This window comes from Rutidosis leptorrhynchoides, chromosome 2, assembly GCF_046630445.1.
Source record: "Rutidosis leptorrhynchoides isolate AG116_Rl617_1_P2 chromosome 2, CSIRO_AGI_Rlap_v1, whole genome shotgun sequence".
Classification (NCBI taxonomy): domain Eukaryota; kingdom Viridiplantae; phylum Streptophyta; class Magnoliopsida; order Asterales; family Asteraceae; genus Rutidosis; species Rutidosis leptorrhynchoides.
In genome coordinates this window covers 560,644,593-560,648,842 of record NC_092334.1, presented here as the reverse complement: position 1 = coordinate 560,648,842, position 4,250 = coordinate 560,644,593, and positions in this window count along the sequence as shown.

The window sequence follows — 4,250 nt, the reverse complement described above, 5'->3', positions numbered from 1 at the left end:
ACCCTATGAATCAACTTATATTCGTCATAATAACATTCTTATTGTTAGCCATGACGACCTCGATCAAATTTCGGGACGGAATTTCTTTAACGGGTAGGTACTGTGACGACCCGAAAATTTCCGACCAAATTTAAACTTAACCTTTATATGTTTCCGACACGATAAGCAGAATTTGTAATGTTGAATCTCAAAAATTTTGGAACTACATTCATGTAATCAATTACCCTTTGACCGTGTTCGACGATTCATGAACAATTATGAGTATATAGATATGTATATATAATATATAATATTAACTGAAAACATTAACAAAGTATTAGATATATGATACTTTACATGAACGTATTTGTTTCGATATATTTATCGACAGAATTAAGAGATAATATCAAATGATTGAATTATCAGATACATTATGATATGATTACGGGCCTATGTTATGAGGTCCACTGTGATTTAAGAAATCTATTCTTTTTGACAACATTCGGAAAATGGTAAAGTGATTTATAAATAAGAACAAATGTGTCAATTAACGGGAACTAGACAAGGGTTAGTGGAAATTCCTGTTTAATTTTCAAGGCATGTTTTATAATATTTTCCTCATGACCTTGATAAGATAACTATGTTAACTTTCATTTTATTTAATATGAAAATAAGAACGTGGAGTGTAAATAACTTAGATGTTGGATATCGACAAGTTAAGTAACTCGACATTTTTCATTAAGATGATTTCATACGTTTATTTAACCTTTGGACTTTATCCCATGCTTCACCAACAGACTGTAATTTAAAAACTTAAAACCTATTATGAATATATATAACTCTACTTTTCTAAAATGTTTTGTGGTATAACGATTTCCATTATTTTAACCTTTTAACAAAATGATTCTTAAATATATTTAGTTTTGGAAAACAAAATTATCATATTTATTTGATTTAGTTTCAAAAGTACAAAAAACGTTTTCAGTTTAAAAAGAACTTTATTATTAAAACGTATATATCTTTTATAAATATCTAGAACCACTTTTGACAACTCATTACTTAACCAGTATGATAAAGATAACGATATTTATATTTTATTTTATTAAATATATATAACGATTTAAATTAATATTATATATATTTATACGCGTATTATACGTATATAGTTTTATACTTTTACTATACTTTAACTTTACCTTTACTTTACTTTTATTTTACTTTAACTTTAATAATTCATACTTTAATAATTTACTTTAATAATTGAAAAATCTATTATAAATAGAATTCAATAGGTTTCATTATTTCATAGAAACTTGAAAATATATTTCTCTAAACTCTCTCAATCGAATTACATATATATATATATATATATATATATATATATATATATATATATATATATATATATATATATATATATATATATATATATATATATATATATATATATATTTTGTATTATTTCAAGATATTATTAGTATACATAAAATACTACGACGGAGTTATACTCGGACGATTTCAAAATAAGTTTTCAAACGGGATAGAGCTAAGAAAATTATGGGTTATAGCTATGGAGATTATGGGTATTGATCGAGGGTATTGCTCGTGAGGTCAACCTAACGTTTATCATTTTCAGTGCCGTCATATACATAATTGCTACGAAATACAGTATTGTGAGTTTCATTACTCCCTTTTTATATATATTTTTGGGCTGAGAATACATGCGCTGTTTTATAAATGTTTTACGAAATAGGCACAAGTACTAAAACTAATTCTACGTGGGTTTAAACCAGAAATATACCCTTAGCTTGGTAACATTAAACTACTTGTCTATGTACGGTAGGCGCGAATCCTAAAGATAGATCTATTGGGCCTGACAAACCCCATCCTGACTAAGGGATGCTTTAGTACTTCGAGGTTATTTTAAACACACCTGATCTGGTGTACTTCAGAGGGTAAAACATGAATGTTAAGGCTTGTTACCGGGTGCCTACAACTTATAGAATACTTTTAAACAATTGCGAGTGTACGGATATTTATGGAAACTGAAATCTTGTGGTCTATTACTATTACGAAAATGATTGATTATGATAAACTAATGAACTCACTAACCTTTTGGTTGACACTTTAAAGCATGTTTATTCTCAGGTATTAAAGAAATCTTCCGCTGTGTATTAGCTCATTTTAAGGATATTACCTGGAGTCATTCATGACATACTTTGAAAGACGTTGCATTCGAGTCATTGAGTTCATCAAGATTAATATTAAGTCAATTATAGTTGGATGTAATATGAAATGGTATGCATGTCGTCAATTTTTGATGTAAAGAAAGTTTGTCTTTTAAAAACGAATGCAATGTTTGTAAAACGTATCATATAGAGGTCAAATACCTCGCGATGTAATCAACTATTGTGAATCATTTATAATGTATATGAACGGGTCATTTCAAATTATCACGTTCAACTAATTCAATAATAATCCACAGAACTTCTGTCTGCATAATAATTCATTCGAGGAATGTTTTGCTTATGTATATCTCGTCAAACATTTATAAAAGCATTTCATGTATTCGCAGTTCAAAATATAATTCAAAAGCATTTAATAAAGCAGTTGTAAAAAAAAACAGTGCATGTATTCTCAGTCCCAAAAATGTAAAGAGAAAAAGGGAGCAAATGAACTCAATATACTGTATTTTGTAGTAAAAATACATATGACGACATTGAACAATGCAGGGTTGGCCTCGGATTCACGAACCTATATCATTTGTATATTTATTAATATTCATAGTTGTAATTGAACATATATATATATATATATATATATATATATATATATATATATATATATATATATATATATATATATATATATATATATATATATATATATATATATATATATATATATATATATATATATATATATGTATTAGTTATATCATTTTTATGTTAATAATATATATATATGTTTTATATGTTCATTTTGTATTTAAAAATATTCAATTTTGTTATGTTATATGTGTTAAATATATATATATATATATATATTTATGTATGTATTTCATTTGTTTATCGAAACGGTAGTTCTAATTATACTAAGTTAATATTAGTAAAAATAATGGTAATAACATTAATAATATACTTATGTTAATAATAACAATAATAATAATAATACTAATAATAAAAATGATACTAATATTAATGTTAATGAAAATAATAATAATTTGTATTGTTTTCAAAATAATAATAATAATAATAATAATAATAATAATAATAATAATAATAATAATAATAATAATAATAATAATAATAATAATAATAATAATAATAATAATAATAATAATAATAATCGTACTGATAAAAGAGTCACATATAATTATACTTATCTTGATATCCTTTATCCTTATTGTTAATATTCGTATTCAAAATATTATCTTTTATCAATACCTATTTTTATATCTATATTCAGTTCATATTTCCACCTAACTATATTCGATTCATAATCATAACTTAATTATTATTATCTGTCTCATATATATGTGCGTTTATATTTATCTTAATATTTTATGATCCTAAGCAACTTCGTACTTAATATTTATAATGATTATGACCATAATCATATTTATCTTAATACCATTATTATATCAATACTTATTAATTCATATGAATATCTTTTAGGGCATAAGTAATTAACCAAAATTGTATTATACATCTTATAAATGCATTATTAAACATTTTAACCATCTTTTTCATAATTATACCATGTTTGTACTTAATATATTTTAAGTCATAGAGTTTAGTCTTATCTTCTCATGTTAATTAAAATTTTAACATTCTAATGATAATAATAATAATAACCATAACAATAATAATAATAATAATAATAATAATAATAATAATAATAATAATAATAATAATAATAATAATAATAATAATAATAATAATAATAATAATAATAATAATAATAGAAAACTAGGAGTACCTTCAAAAATCAGTTTAGAATAAAAACGCCCTGAACCAGAATTGAACCCCCGACCTATAGCCACCCCAACACCCATACAACCATCCAGCTATTCTTGTTTTTCTGAATTAATACACGTCTGTAATGTATTCAAATCGTATCTGTCTGTTTATTTTCTTCTTCCTCTCATAACTTAATCGACCAGACACTCGATTGATCATATCTATAATTTTGAAAATCAGTTTTTGATAATAATACATAAATGTTTGTGATTGTTACCTTAATTTAATAAACACAAAAAAATATAAAAA